This window comes from Vicia villosa, unplaced genomic scaffold (genome assembly GCF_029867415.1).
Source record: "Vicia villosa cultivar HV-30 ecotype Madison, WI unplaced genomic scaffold, Vvil1.0 ctg.000677F_1_1, whole genome shotgun sequence".
NCBI lineage: Eukaryota > Viridiplantae > Streptophyta > Magnoliopsida > Fabales > Fabaceae > Vicia > Vicia villosa.
Window position 1 is genome coordinate 254091 of NW_026705301.1, and position 17127 is coordinate 271217.

Consider the following 17127-nt stretch of genomic DNA (forward strand, 5'->3'; position numbering starts at 1 on the left):
TCTCATGTTTCATTTTCAACTAACCTATACAAAATAAGATAAAATGATAAGCATATAATCAAAAGAGCTTTCACATTTTTACATCTCCAAGTTCATAACTTCAAGATAACAACTTCACGTCTTCAAGTCTCTTTGCTTGTTTAAACCTCATCTCGTACTTTCAACTATGACTTGAACCATTTGTCTGATGATACTTGAGATACCTCCTTCTTTCTTTATATGTCCTCATCAAGAACCATTTAAAGAGTTCCCATCATCAAAACCATCTGAATATGTCACATGCACTGCACAAAGAACTATACTTAGTCCCTTCTTTATGATAAAAATATGTCTATCAGGGAGGTGCTAAAACAAAAAAAGATAATAAAATAATTGGAGTATCTAAACCTCCTTCGTAGATAAAGAGAGTATTTTTTACTTCCAATGAGAGTATACTTTTCCCTTTAATAGTATACTCTCCCCCCTTGACATAAATAAAAAGGCAGTAAAAAGAGGAGGAGAAAAGTAACAAACGCATAGAACATATATATTGTGTTAGGAAAGAGAATGAGAAGAATAAGATTAAACACTTCATTATTTTATCCATAAATGGTGATTTAAGATTCCTGACCGATTCATCTAAAAATAAAAGAAATTTTGTTTATGAAAAGGTTTTATAAAAAGAAAATTCAGTTAATTAGATAAAGAAACAAACTCAAACACATTCCTCTTTTTCGACATGATCCCCAATGAAATGGTACTCAAGATCAATGTGTTTAATCCGAGTTGAAATTCGGGATTTTTAGTTATATTTGTCTCTAGTGCTATCGTGTTTTACCGAGACAGCTCTAGGATTAACTCTATAATCACTTAACTAGTGTTTCATCCAGATAACTTGTGCACGATAACTACTTACATTGACGTATTTTGCTTCGGTTTTGGATAATGCAACACTTACTTGTTTCCTGCTATGCTTCGATAAAAGAAAATTTCCAAGCAAATAACATGTATAGCTGATACTTTTCTATGCAATCTACAATCAAAGAAATCAAAGTCAGGTTGCCCAACTAAAGTATAATTTGTCCATTTGGGATATCATCAACCCATAAAAGGTGTGCTAGTGAGACACCTGACAATGCATTTTACCACATAGAGGTTTGATTCTTTGGGGTTTTCTTGAAAATGAGCTCACTAACAATAGACAAACATAATATTGGGATAAGATGCAGTAAGATAAAGAAGAGAACATGTCATAACTCAATATTTTCTTTCTTTAACTGATTTTTCTTCTTCATCTTTATCTAAATATATGAAATATCCATTAGGGTTGAGTTTGGCTTTGGTTTTTCCATGTCAAATATTTTTCATAGCTCTTTAAAATGTTGAGATTGATTAATGAAGGTGCCTTCCTTTGATTGAGGAATTTGTAACTCGAGAAAGTACTGAAGCTCTCCCATCATAGACATTTCATTCTACACATATTAGAAAATTATTGCATAAGGACTTATTAGTAGCACCAAATATAATATAATAAACCTATATTTACATAAGTAAAATGTCATGTTTGGTTTTCTTAATAGAAAATATTGTATCAACATTCCCTCTTTGAAAATTGTTTTCAAGCAAAAAAATTGCTTGAAAGTTCATACAAGGCTCTATGGGCTTAATTCAGATCATATAAATCCTTTTTTATCTCGAACACGTGATTAGAAAAAGAGAAGTTTAGAAACCTAGGAGATTGATCAACATGCATTTCCTCTTGGACGCATTTGTTCAAAAACACACTATTTACATCCGTTTGGAAGAGTTTGAAATTTAAAATGCATAACAAAAACTGAAAACTTTCTTATAGCTTCTAATCTAGCTACATGGGCATATGTTTGATCAAAATCTATGTAATGATGTTGATATTACCCTTTCGCAACGAGTCTTGTTTTATTTTTTTTATAAAATTTCAATTTTTCTCAAGCTTGCACTACTACAAAAAACACATTTAACCTCGAGTGCGGAGGCGGTTTAACATCGGTTACACAAATGAGGTAACGAAAGGCGTCATGAAAACTCGCCACTTTCCCTCCAGTTTTTGATTAATCGAGGGGTAAATTTTTCTACACATGGGTTTGATCCCCAACAAATACATTTTTATTATTTTTAAATCAGGATGGCACGCCCAATATTTGCTCTTTGTTAAAAATAAAACTGAGGTAATAGAACAATATTTTTACCTAGGTTTGTAATATTAACCGAGGGGAAAACATTATTATTATTTTTTTTTTTTCTATATTTTTTTTGTTTGAAAATCCTAATCGTGCCAACTCTCAATGTGTCTCTCTCTTGAAAACTACTTCTTCAGCAAATATACTTGGGCAAGTTATCCTCCAATGACTCTTTTGTTACCTCTGTATAAGGAGCTGAATATTCAAAGGAAGATACACCGTCAGAAAACAAGAAACTACAACAACAAATTAGAATTGATTTGATCACCGGGCTTTTGTATATAGTTGTTGTATTGCACACATACTTGAGATTTCTTACACTTGTATATCTTTGAAATCTCAAGTAATAAGGTCTTTGTTTGTATAGTGCTCTTCGTACCTTTGATCGTATATCAAGTACATGTTGTTGTAAATCCTAAACATTTTCTTTAGAAGTTGTAAAGTCTCATACTGAGTGTTTAAGCAAGGAATCTAACACAGTCAGAACCCAAGATAACTAAATCAAAGGATCTGAACAAATCAGCACCTAAGACTTCAAAGTCCTAAGATTTAATAATTGAAGGTTCAAATCAGAACAAATACTAAGGTTTATAGGTCAAAGGTTTTGAAGAAACTAAAACCAATGACCTATGGACTAAAGGTTCTTAAGGGATCTGAAACAAAAGTCAAGACTCATCCAAGACAAAACTCTTATAAACAAAAAGTATGGATTAAGCCTAGGAATTAGTATTAGGCAAAAGGATAAAACAAGAAAAAACATGTTATAAATAACACAATAGGACCCATAAGAGTACCTAAATATGAGATTGTGTTTGTTGCAGATATACCTAAAGGGAGAAACAAAGAAGCAATCATGGTACTTGGACAATGGCTGCTCACGACATATGACCGGAGAAATGCATATGTTCTGAACCCTAACTCTGAAAGAGGAAAAAAGTGTGGGGTTTAGAGGATGACATAAAGGGAAGATAATTGGTCTACGTAGTATTGGTCATTATCTAATCTCTATCAACAATGTTTGGTTAGTGGATGGACTCAAATATAATCTGGTGAGCAACAGTCAATTTTATGAAAGTGGTTATGATGTTTTGTTTCATAAGAACATATGCTCAGTCATCAATAAATGTGACAAATATGTCTTATTCAAAGGGAAGAGGAATAGAAATATTTATAAAATAAATCTTTCTGAACTGACTGATCAAAAGGTAGGTTGCCTAATGTTTGTGAATGATGAGAAATGGGCCTGGCACTAAAGGTTAGGTAATGTTAACTCAAGACTAATCTCTAAACTTTGCAAGCAGAAACTCGTTAAAGGGCTTCTAAATCTTGATTATCACTCAGATGCTCTTTGTGGAGCATGTCAAGTAGGAAATATTAAAAAAAAATCTCTTTGAAATCTAAATTTTTTGTCTCTACCTCTAAACCCTTAGAATTACTTCACATTGTCCTGTTGGGACTACTTTAATCAATGGAAAGAAATATGGTTTAGTCATTGTTGTTGATTATATGAGATGGACTTGGGTTAAATTCCTTAGATTTAAAAATGAATCATATGGAATATTCAACACCTTTTGTACATGAGTACAGTCTGAAAAGGAATTAAAGATTTTAAAAGTCAGAAATGATCATGGTGGAGAATTTATAAACGATCCATTTTAAACCTTTTGTGAAAAACATGGAATTATCCACGAGTTCTCCTCTCCTAGAACTCCACAACAAAATAGAGTTGTAGAGAGAAAGAACATATCTTTGTAAGAAATGTCCATAACCATGATCCATGAGAAACATATTCTAAAGTACTTATGTGCAAAAGTTGTTAATACTTCATGCTATGTTCAGAACAAAATTTATATCAGACCAATTCTGAACAAAACATCATATGAGTTATTTAAAGGAAGAAAGCCAATCATCATATCTTATTTTCATCTATTTAGTTGTACTTGTTACATTCTAAATAATAAAGTATATCTAAAGAAATTTGATGTTAAGGCTCAGAAATGTATACTTATAGGATATTCTGAACGTTCTAAAGCATACATAGTGTATAACTTTGAAACCAGAATGTTTGAGGAGTATATACATGTAAAATTTGATGAAAAAGAGTATGACTATAAAATGTCAGAGTTAGTTGAAAGTTTTGCAGATATATAAGTTTATGAAGAATATTCAAAAGTTGGGCCTTCAGTAGCTAGGAGCTTAGAAGTTAAGCCTTAAACAATTCTTTGTCGTCCATTTAAAGGTTATCAATGCTTATGAATCCACCATTAGTGATTCGCGTGGAACCTAAGGGACTCCCATTATATAAGTTCTCTTACAATTTTAGAAATCTAAATGAAACATATGAAACCTAAGGAAAGCTGGAAAAGTTCCCTTCGATGGATTGCAAGAGCAGAAAATCATATGGGTTCAAGGTTTGTTCTATTAAATTTTTATTTGTACCAAAAATATTTTAGATTTTAGATTTTAATTATCTTACCATTTTTTTTCACCATAATCAATTACTTGCAAGATCCGTACATGAAAGAGTTTCCCAGAATATCAAGGAATTGAAGATTCAACATATGATCTTCATGGACAATTAATGTAATATTCTTTGTAAACACTGTAACTAGTTTTATTAAATAAATTTAATATTATGGTAAACATTGTAACGAGATTTATTAAAAAAAAACTAATGACCCATCGGTTTTTATGATAAACTGAGATAAAAAGGACACTAGTTTTTGTAAATAATAAAAGTGTAGAAACTGGGGTTCAAACCCTTGTCATAATAAACCATTACCCCGGTGTTTTAAAAACCTAGGTGTTAAGTCATTACTTTTCATGACACCCTTCGTTACCTCGATTCTTTTGCCGAGGTAAAATGTAGTTCACTTCCGATGTTAGAAGCGTATTTTGTGGTAGTGCATTTCTAGTTCACACCATCGATCCGTTTGTAGGAAGAACAAGAAATTGAGATTGATATATATGTATCATGTGTTACAACCAAGGGCGGACCTACATAGAGGCATAGTGTGGCTATAGCCACACCAAAAAAAATTATCTTTTCATATATATATATATATATATATATAATTTTTATCTTTTCATTTTTTTAAAAATTAGATTGGTCATTAAATTGACGAGGACAAGTCACTGATTAATTGATCGAATTATTAGATTAGTGGTTAAACCTCATGATTAAAATATATTAAATCAAATAACTTAATTGAATAAATTGGATAATTCACTCGAATAAATCAGTCTGTATAGTAAAACTATATAGTTATTAAGCTGGTCAAACCAGATAACTCAATATCTAAAAAAATCACGACACCTAACAAATTTCAAATTTTCAAAAATATCATAATTTTATAAATCCAGTCTTTAAATTCAAATTCTAAACATATTCATCGGACATAAAAAAATAATACAAAATATAAATTAAAATAAATTTTGAACCAAATCTAATTGAAACATAAACTAAATAATAATATAAATGAAGTGTCTAATAAATTTAACTTCAAGGAGAAAAAATAGTTTCAAATAAGTTATAAACAAACTCTACTTATATTTTAATTTCATAGTCTACTCGTCGATTTTCCAAAATCATCGATTCATCGGATTTTATTAGTTTTGGTCGGTTCTGGTCGGCTCTCATTGGTTTAATAGCTTATCTGATCCAATAAAAAAAAGCAGAACAATGACCCTTCTAATTTCCGATTCTACTAGTAGTTACAGTTCAATTTTTGAAACACTATCACCTCCTCTCAAATTTCTCTCTCACTTTTATGCTTATTAATCTTTTATATTTAATAAACAATTTTCATTATAATTGTATTGTTTTAAACAATATTATTATTTTTTAAATATATAATTTATAAATTCAATTATATTTAGCCACATCAGTATGCATGGTCTGGATCCGTCCCTGGTTACAACACAAGGGTTGACGTTAACAAAATCACATGTAATCACAATAATTATATTAGTTTAAATCACTATCTAGATATAGCATAATTTTGATTATTTGTCTGTACTTCTTAACTGATTTGTTAATACAGTGTTAATCCAAATTTTTTGTTGTTCCTGCTTCTAATAAGGGTTTGGTTTTGTGCATATCCTAATATATCTCTTTTTTTATTCATATCATAATTTTGTATTAGTTGTTTTATGCATTTGTTATTATTCAGAAAAATCTATTAGCAACGAAAGAAACAATATGTTATTGTGATTGAGGTGATTTTTTCCATTCAATAGTGACTGTAGTTATATTAACCTCAATATCATTGATAATAAGACAATATCTTATAAAAAGTATCTATTATGATCATTTATTTGTCAATTGATTAATGTTACTAGTGCTAATAGTTCTATTATAATAATCGCTTAATAATATTTAGCTGGCACAACTGTATCCGTCAGTGGCGTGAGTAAGATCTCCCCATAAACCTGTATCAAATAAACTAATGGAAGAATGCTTAAATACGAGTTTCCTTTGATGTAAACTTATGCTAGCAAAACAATTATCAAAACACAATTGGTCCAACCTATTTATTTTGTCTTACTCCATTATCTTCCCCTCTATCATGTCTTATATTGTTTAGGTTTCACCTCATTGATGACCTGTATCTATTATGATCCTTGATTATTGGAAATAATTATATTTTATTTCTTGAAAATCATATATTTATATCTCCTTAGTTGAAAAATACACACCTTTCAAATTCCTACCTTCCAATTCTAAAGGTAAAAATAGTTTTACCTCTTTAACTACATTACTCTTATAGTTTATCGAATTCCTTTAAAGAGTGAACAGTTTATTTTTTTTCCTCGGTCTAACTTTCTAACATGCTTACGAAGAACAATATGAACACCGCTCTAAACCTTCATCCTCTCCACCCAACATCACCGTGCAAACCCAAATAACTGCTAGTCTTCATCTTTCTCGAAAAAGTTATCAATATTATTCTTCATAAATAAGTTTTAAATTTGTCAACTTAAAACCTTTGGAAAAACAAATTAAAAAATAAGATTGATCATCAAATTTATAGTCGAAATTGATAAACTTTTGTATAAAAAATACAAAAAAATTACATAAAGCAAAATTAATTTAAATATTAACTAGACCTGCATTATCTTTTATTTATTTTGTTTTTTATAAATTAACTATTAGTAAATATCAATAACATATTTACATTAATACATACATATAAAAAAATGTTGAGGATAAAAACATAAGCCATATACCAACATATTAAACTCATTTAATTAAACTAACACTTCTTATTTGAAATACCCCATTCAACGAAAAAAATTGCTTTTAATATTTGCCTCTCCATCCTCTCTATTTCTCTTTTAATTTCACTATAATTCATCATTAAAAACAAAATATAATCAAGAGGGGGAATGAAATTAATTTTAGTTTTATCTCACAAATATTAGATGGATAAAAATCAAATATTTTACATAATACAAAATACAAAAGTTAATTTTAATTTTAATAAAAGTGAAAGTAAAATAGAAAAATATTTGAAAAAAACCAAACAAAATAAAAACAGTTACAAAAATACAAAATAAAAAATATATATTTGCAGAAACCAACTTCATATTTAAACTGTTAAAATAAATATGTAACTATTCTTTACAAATTTACTATTTTTTATTCTTTTAGTTCACATAATTTTTTTTCTTGACTTTGTATTATACATTTTAAAAATATTTTTTTTATTCATGTTCTTTACTTAAAGAAATAAAATCAATATTTTGTATGAATAACAAAGATTAAATTATTATAAATAGGGTTAAATAAACAAATCCACTGTAATATTAACAAGTTTTGATTTAATCTCAGTAAAGAAAATTTAGATCCCCCTTGTAATGTTAAGATTACGACAATAAGACCCCCAAACGCACTATTTCACTAAAGATACCTTATTGTGTGCAACTTGGACGTCCACATGGCACTCCACTGTCCAAACAATCGACCGTATCCACCATCGTCGCCTGATTCGCTTTGACATTCCCATTTCCTTTTTTTTTTTTTGTATTGTAGTGTTTGTTGCAATCTCACACTTGTTTGTTGTTGTGTTTGTTTTATGGAAGATTAAGAATCAAGAGGGGAATGAATGTTTATTATGATATTGTATTATTTGTTATGTGAATAAGATAGAATGAGAAATCTACTTGTGGGTAGCGGTGGCAAAACGGGCTCGGCTCGTTGGGCATTCCCATTTTGCCTGCACTTTTGTGCGGGGTAGGCTAAGATTTTAGGCCCTCACCTCCTAGGTGATATCTCCGTCCGCCCTGTTTTTTATATGGGCTTTTGCGGGCACAAGGATTTACATAAATTTTGCATTTTTAGGCTTAAAACGTGTAGTGCCCGCAAGCTTAGCTCGCCCTGTCCTCACTTTTTTGCAGGGAGGTATAAAGTTTTAGACCTGCACCCTTAACTATGACTGCTTCGTTCTGTCCCCTTCTTATGGGCTTTTGTGTGGTGGACCTAAACGGGGCAGGCATGTCCGTTTTCCACCCCTACTTGTGGGTGTGTTATGTTGTTTTCTCAGTATGTGTATTTGGTTTAAGAATTAACCTTTTGATTTGAGAATGAACAAGGTTATTGGTAAGAACTGATGATGATGTTGAGGTTGGACTTTGGAGGAATTCTGTTAAAGCTTTATTGGTAGAACAAGGTTATGTGCTAATATAACAAAATAAGTATGAAGTAGTATATCAAAGCTGGGTCACAACCCAGTGGATAGGATGACGTCTAGCACCCTTGAGGTATACAGCCTAACATTCCACCATTTTGTTTTGAAACGTTTCATTTTTTTATTCTTCCTTTCTTTCTCTCTCTTTCATCTATTAGCATATTCTTATTCCAATTGCTCCCAATTCCACAAAGGTTATAAATTTGTGCATCGTTCTCCTTCTATGACGGTTTCGAAGAACGGTTTATTATCTGCTATAAAAATCTCACTACCTCTTATTCTTCTTCCTTTTTTTTGTATTTTATATTCTTCTTCGTAATGGTTATTGTTGGCGGTGTTTTGTTTTGTGATTTTAGTTTTGGTATTTTGTGTTTTAATTCAGGTTTTGGTTTTTTTTGTGTTTTAATTAAGGTTTTATATTCTTTTTGCATATTTAACATTGTTAATGTTTCATTTCAAATCTCAAAGTTTCTCATGTTTTTAACATATTTTCCCCTTTGTTTTTCAGGTTGAAGATAGATCTGATTTAGCGTTTCTTCAACACTTTAAGTGTTACAACTTTATCTTCTTTAGTGTTGTTAAAAGTTTCTATTTATAGGATTTCTTACTAATTTCTATATCTTTTCCTTTCAAAATTTTAAATTAGTTTGTTATTTCATAGATTGAATCTCATGTATTTGTTTGTCTTTTATTTTCTTCTTCAGATTTAGAAAATATTGTGGATGACATTTTAGATTTGAAGGCAATAACAGGTCCAAAATTTGTGATTTGATTTATACTCATTTTATTTATTATGAACTGTTAAAAAATTCTTTTATTTTATGCGGGAATGTTTATCTTAGGAATGTTTATGGTACGGTAAGTTTTTGTTCTCTATTATATATTTTTTGGTTAAATGAGGATAAATAAGTGAGAATATGAAGAAGACCAATAAGGAGGCAACACATATGTAGCCTGAGAAGAGAGACGGGGAGTAATAATGATTTTTGCTGGAAAGACGAGGAGTAATAATGATCTTTGCTCGAATGCCAGAAGGACACGTGAAAAAAAGTGGCTGACAGAAGTGAAAGGCCTCAGACATGTCAGTGATAATAGTCTTGTAATAAAGCTAATAGTAAACCATATGTAACCACTAATAGATAAAATTGTACAAATAACATCAACAAAATACAATATATATTTATTTTATTTTATCCGTTGTTGGGAATATAATTATACCTATTACTTATTAAACCACTATTATAAATACTACTTATTACTTATTAAAATATAATAATTTTTATTAAGTTTTAAATTTATGTTTTATTATTTTGGATCCTTTATACTATACGGTGATTATTATAATATTGATAAATTTTAATATTCTTTATAAGATTATATTTATCTTTCTCTTTTCCTTCAATGATTATAATATCGCTAAAATTTTAAAGTTTGAATTAAAGTCAAAATGATTTAATGACATATTACAATAATTTTTTTAAAAAACTAAGAAGTTGAATATAAGTCTCAATGATTTTTTTTATAATATAAAAAAATTATATAAAAATACTCAACAATTTCAATAACATTGCTTATTAATACTATTAATTTATTGGTTGTTATATTTAAAAAAATGATGAAATCAAGTACATTAAAATGTAATAAAAATGATTAAACTTTGAATAACTTATTGATATTTGCTAAAATGATTTAAAAATATATTACACATTAACTACAATTATGAATATTTTTATTATACATTGAATATAATTTATAATATTAAAATTTAAATTAATGCATTTTGAAATAATGACAAGTTTGAAAATTTTATTGGTTGTTATATTTACAAAAATGATGAAATCAAGTCCATTAAAATGTAATAAAAATGATTAAACCTTATAGATGAATAACTTATTGATATTTATTAAAATGATTTAAAAATATATTATAAATTAACTACAATTATGGATATTTTTATTACACATTACATATAACTTATAATATAATATTTAAATTTAAATTAATGATGAAATTTGAATTTATGTAAATACTTATTCTATAGAATAGTTCTAAAAGTAAGGGACACGCATGATCTAAAATATTCATTGTGCTCTTTTTGTTAAATTTTAATATAGTAGTTTAAATCAATTTAATAGCTTTAAATAAAATAATTAAATTTATAAATATTAAGCCATATATTTTTAATAAAATTAATTTTAAATCTATCAAATTATTTTCTATTTATTATTATAAATTTTTGGGTAAAATATCAATACATTTTAATAAACATAAAATAAAATGATCATTTGTCATTTGATTTTAAAATGATCACTTAATTATGATTATTAACTCAATATAATTATATATATATATATATATATATATATATATATATATATATATATATATATATATATATATATATGTATATATATGAGGAGGGTTATATTTACTCCAAGAGTAAGTTATTATAACTTACTCCACATCTTGACCATTTATTATTTTAAATCTAATGGTTAAAAATAATAAATAATTAAATGTGGAGAGAGAAAACTATTCCTTATTATTTTTAACCATTAGATTAAAAAGAATAAATGGTCAAGATGTGGAGTAAATATAACCCTCCTCTCTCTCTCTCTCTCTCTCTCTCTCTCTATATATATATATATATATATATATATATATATATATATATATATATATATATATATATATATATATATATATATATATATATATATATATATATATATATATATATATAAAATAGGGTTAAATATGCTTGAAGTCCCTATAAATATAGTGATTTTCGGTTTTCGTCCCTACAAAATTTTTCTTCAAATAATGGTCCTCGCAATATTTTCCGTCCCTATTTTTGGTCCCTCCTGTTAGATTCCACTAACGGGGACTTAGGTGGCACGCCACGTTAGTTAAAGTAAATACTAATAAAAAAGAGACATGTTGCGAGGGTTTTAAACCCCCTTTAAATAACTTTAAAAACAATAATTTTTCACAAGTAATTAATCAAACAATTGGTAGAGAAATATTCGTTACCCTCATTCTTGAATATTAAATAACCAATTTCCTAACCAAGATGATATTGTATCTATACTTAATTTTGTTGATTTCTTTTATACTATTTATGAACATATGACTATTGAAGACTAAGAGTTATCTGCTAAAATTCTTACATATTATTCTGTTTCCTTTTTTAGGTATATCCCATGTATATAAAGCTTTTAGAGATCCAGATCTCCAAACACCACATAAAAATCAATAACAAGTTTAATTCATTCAGTGGTATATGCACTAATAGAGTAGTTATTAAATAAAAATACTAATAGTATCTATTCAAGCTTCTTTAAAAAATGAAATAGTTATTGAAATTCATAACAGTAGATTTGCATTCTTTTATTATGTTTAACATCGTTCTTTTTGTGCAACACCCATATACCAAATGTTTTAACTTGATATGTGGTTCAACTGCGCACTTGATATGTGGTTCATTAGTATGTTGTATATTGAGACTGAAAAATATTCGCCTTTACGAAGCACAAAACCATAACAGGCAAGAAGGCCATTTGCACGACGCAAGTCTACTGCACTATAACATTGCAAGTAAAACATCACCAGTCAACGTGAATTTTTAATAAATTTTTAATAAATTTCAGTTACTTTATACATTTTTGCATGTAAAATCATGCATGCAAATGCAAAAAAAGATCACGACAAAATCAAAAGAAAGATATATGTTGCAAGGCCAGAGAACTCATAAAAGAAGACCTTCTAATATCTTAAAACATTAAAAACAACTCTAGTACCACTCAACTGGGGCAAGTACCAGTGAGAATGAAATGTCCGACTCACCTGCTTCTATTAACGCATTTAGCAAACCAAAGACCAATGGTGCTGACAACTTTGGACTTCCCACAGCAGTACCATTTTCAACAGATTCAAGCAATTGAAAAGCTTCATCAATTCTCCGTGCCTTGCCTAAACCCTTAATAAAATTTAAGTAGAAATGCAATCAAGCTGAAATATAAGACATGAAAATTTGATTAATTGCTCCTAAATCTTTTTTGGTTTTTTAAGTTATTTAAAGGGGGTTTAAAACCCCCGCAATCTATCTATTTTTAATTCGTATTGAATTTAATTGACGTGGCGTTACACGTGGCGTGCCACGTAAGCCTCCGTTAGTGAAATTTAACGGGAGAGACTAAAAATAGGGACGGAAAATGTTGCGAGGATCATTGTTTGAAGAAAAATTTTGCAGGGACTAAAATTGAAAGTTGTCATATTTATAGGGACTAAACACTTATTTAACCCTATTAAATATCAATCTCAATCTTTAGTAGTATAATATTTTATGTATATTTTCTTTACATAATCTTGTAAGTTGTAACATGCAATTTTAATATATATATATATATATATATATATATATATATATATATATATATATATATATATATATATATATATATATATATATATATATATATATATATATATATATATATATATATATATATATATATATATATATATATATATTACCGCTATCAACGAGTTTTTCTCTTCTTTTGAAGTTTAAAAATAAATTTATTTAAATGTAGCACGGGTAAAATGTTTTAATTTTTTTATCATTATTTATGTTACTAATATAGAAATAAATGAAACAAATATTTATAAGTAAAAAATACTAGAAAAACACACATAAGTAATATATTAGTTAAATAACATTATAATTATATACTAATATAAATAATTCATAATTATTTTATGACCATTAAAAATAAAACAATTCATAATAATTCGGTGTGAATTTGTGTGATATATTTTATGTGATATATTTTATTTCATTATTGTGTGAATTTTATAATAATATATACTTTATAAATTAAATGAATTACATGAACTTAAACACAAATAATAATAGAACGAACACACCAATAATACTCCTACAAACACACGGATATTCATATTAAAATTCATGCAAACTGACTGGTTATTCTGTTTTTTTGTACAATTTAGAATCATCTCAGTACCCATACGAACGCACGAGTATCTAGATCGGAATTTGAATCCACGATTTATTATATTTTCTTTGTAAAATTTAAAATAATAAAAATATTTTAAAAATGTATGAATTCAAATACGAAAAAATTTGTTATTTTTTAGCTTTTCATAAAAATATTGAATAATAATAGAACAACTTTACTATTGGTTTAAATATTTTTGACAATAATTCCAAAACAAAAATAATATTTATATATATATATATATATATATATATATATATATATATATATATATATATATATGTATATATATATATATATTATTGATTCAAATATTTTTATATAATGAAAGAATTATAGGCACCGATTTATCATATCTTTTAAAAAATCCCATTTTATTTTTATTCTATTTTTTGAACAAATGAGCGTATCATTTTTCCTTCATATCTTCATATTTATTTTTTCATATAATTTTTATTTAACTATCCTATTTAATTTTCTATGTAAAATAAATTATTTAAAACAAATGGGCGTACTACACTGGTACCCGTGCGAATGCACGAGTATCCCGTTAATATTCAAAATATTAAACATTAACAAAAGCATAGAGTTATTAATTAAAATATTGAATATTTACGGGAGTACGAAGTTACTGATAAAAAATTTGAATATTATCGGAAACATTAAGTTAATGATCTAATATTTGAATATTAACAGAAACAAATTTTGAATATTAACGGGAACACAAAGTTACTGATCAAAATAATAAATATTAACAGGAACGCGGAGTTATTGACAAAATATTGAATATTAACGAGAACACAAAGTTACTGATAATTTTTTTGAATATTAACGGGAACAAATTTAGAATATTAACGGGAACACGAAGTTATTGATCAAAATAATGATTATTAACGGGAACACGGAGTTACTGATCAAAATAATGAATATTAACGGGAACATGAAGTTACTGATCAAAATATTGAATATTAACGGAAATACGAAGTTACTGATTAAAATAATGAATATTAGTGGAAATATGAAGTTACTGATCAAATTTAATATTAACAGAAACATGAAGTTATTGATCAAATTATTGAATATTAACGAGAAGATGAAGTTATTGAAAAAAATATTGAATATTAACGAGAACATGAATTACTGATCAAAATATTGAATATTAACGAAAACCTGAAGTTACTGTTGGTAAAATAGTAATATTTTAAGTTTGATCATTTTAATTTTTATTGCACACTAACAAAATAACACTTAATTATTTTTTATTTAAAAACAATAATTTCTTAACACAATAAACATACCTAATCAGTATCCGTACAAACGTTACATGAGAAACATTAAGTACATTAAAAAAACAAGTGGAAAGTCATTCCCACGTGTTGAGAGAAAAAAGTGGATAGGGTTAACAATAAAGTTGTTGAACTTTGTCAACTAAAAAACAAGTTGTTGAATATTTAATTGAATCAAAACTGGTTGAACCAAAAAGAATGAAAAAAAACCAAAAAAAAGGTTGAACGAGTAAAGTGGTTGAACCACGCGTCAATGCAAGAAACTTCGAGAGTCCACGCAGAACGCCACTTAAGATAGAGTCTTCCACGACTCTTCCACTTTCCCATCTTCATCTATTTCATTTCAATATAAATCCTCTCATGATCGCAGTATATCCAACATACCAAAAATACATTCATCTTTTCGGAGCAACAAAGAGAACAACCAAATCCTATAACAATCAAATCCTCACTACCTCACGACACAACAAACATGTTTATGTCTATGTTCAGCCACTTCGATATCTCTCAAGGCAAGAAATGGAATTTTTCTTTTGGTTTAGGACCGGTAAAGGACGGAAATCAAAAGTCCAATGAAGAAGCCACTTCCTCATCCAAAACCACCGTGAAAGATCCGAAAACATTAATTCCCGGGGGAGACTGTAAAAACCCGACCCGTTTAAGAACAAGATTTGCACCGGAGTTTGATGGACTAAACTGCTTTGAATGCATTGTACTCCCCTTCTGCCTGAGTCATGGATTCAATTTAGCACTAATTTCAACCTGCTTAGCTTATTACCAAATCATGTGCAATTTTGATTCATTTATTTTTACTGTATAGGCCATATCAATAGTTTTTTGAAAAAGTTATGTAGTGTACCGTATCGGTGAGTTCAAACTGGTAAATGTAAGTTGAAATTTGAAACAATATAGCTTTTTCTGTTTATAAATAAGAACAATCTTTATCTCATTTAAATAAGTGACTTAACATTTTTTTTTTAAAATTTTAAGTTATATCTAATTTGAGTTTAAATTTTAAGTTAGGTTTTATTTTATTTTATTAAATAGATATTAATTTAAGTTACCATCTTTGAGTGAACTATAAGAAATTGAAATATAAGAAATTGAATTGGATTAACTAGATTACTTTTTGTGTAATTAAATTGTCACGTAAGATTTAAAATTTTTTAATTAATTTATTTTTACTTAATGATAGATATTTATAAATAATTTAAACTTGACCTACATTGTTTTGGATTGGGCCTGCTGAATTAACGTTATATATTTATATATTGCACAGGAGGTATTTATATATTGCACTGGAGGAAACTTGAGTTACTGTCGGACATAGTCCAATTCATGTTTGTGTTGAGGACGATCTAAAACACTGACTCAATTGTTAGAGTCAGTGAATAGCACATTTCTCACGTGCTCCTCAGTCGTTGACACGCAACTTCGCCCACGCCTCAGGACGGTGGTGAGCATGTGCTGCTCACTCTACTTGCACGTGAAAATTCTGGCAGGCATCTATTATGGAATTGGACACTCAATCTATAATCGAGACCGTCGGCCTAACGCTGACGGCTCATTATAAATACCCTCCTCTGCAGGAGGGTCAAACATTTACTTTTTATACTCTAAACTTTATAACCTCTATATCGATATTCACTTTTGCATCAGAATGCCAACAGATACACCCCTCCTCTGTTGAACAGTCAAGTTTATAAACGTTGGACATCATTCATTCATCCTGATCTGGTAAATTCATTCTGATCTGGTAAGATCATAGATATTTATTTATAATTAATTTTAATTCAAATTTAATATTAATTTTTACTATTTTAGCAAAAATAAAATATGATCGGAGAATATATTATGCAAAAAATTGATATTACACTATAGCATCAATTTGTATAGATTTATAATAAAATTATGTAAAACATGTCTGTTAGAACTT